Genomic DNA, 787 nt, shown 5'->3' on the forward strand with positions numbered 1-787 from the left:
ATATATATACATATGCGGACACGACCGAGTAAGTAGTTATATCCACTGGACAATATGTCAACACTACAACATAAAAGCCGACAATAAACATGTGCCAAACAAGGTACAAGACAACGACCAGGTCAGAATCATCTGAGATATGCCTGTTCTAACCGGCAAAGAAATAAAAGTTAATCGCCCAGACAAAGTAATCAAGGAATGGTAAAAATATACCTGATTACTGACAAACATTGCAGTCCCTTCTGGCCAAAATATTGTCCATAAAGAAGTAACACACGACATTCTAGCGACATTCTAAAGACTGGGCGTCTTGTATCCCTCTCTTATATTTTTCATCTTTTCAAAGAAAATATTTCTTCCAGCGTTCACTATTTTACCCCTCGTTCTGATCTAATGACCCACCATGTTTGTTTTCGTTCGTCTCCCTTGTATGTCTCCTCTGTCCTCTTTTGTTCCTAACTTTGACCCTCCATAAAATCCAAAATTTATCTTGGAAGTTATGGGAATAACTGTCTTCAGAGACTCATATTGTAGTTGAATGCTCGAAATGAATAGACAGCCGACAACTGATGAAGGATCGTTCTTTGTGTTACTTGTCCTGTTTTCAATTTTTCTCTCTCGTTGTTTACGTATTGAAGTGCTTGTTTTCGTATTTCATGTTGTTTACAGTTGGTGACGTCTTGTACCCATATGTACGCATACATATATATATAAATATATATATATATATACATACATACATATATTATTCACTTTATTATATATATATATATATATATATATATAT

Source organism: Octopus bimaculoides, chromosome 21 (assembly GCF_001194135.2).
Source record: "Octopus bimaculoides isolate UCB-OBI-ISO-001 chromosome 21, ASM119413v2, whole genome shotgun sequence".
In the NCBI taxonomy this organism is placed as follows: domain Eukaryota; kingdom Metazoa; phylum Mollusca; class Cephalopoda; order Octopoda; family Octopodidae; genus Octopus; species Octopus bimaculoides.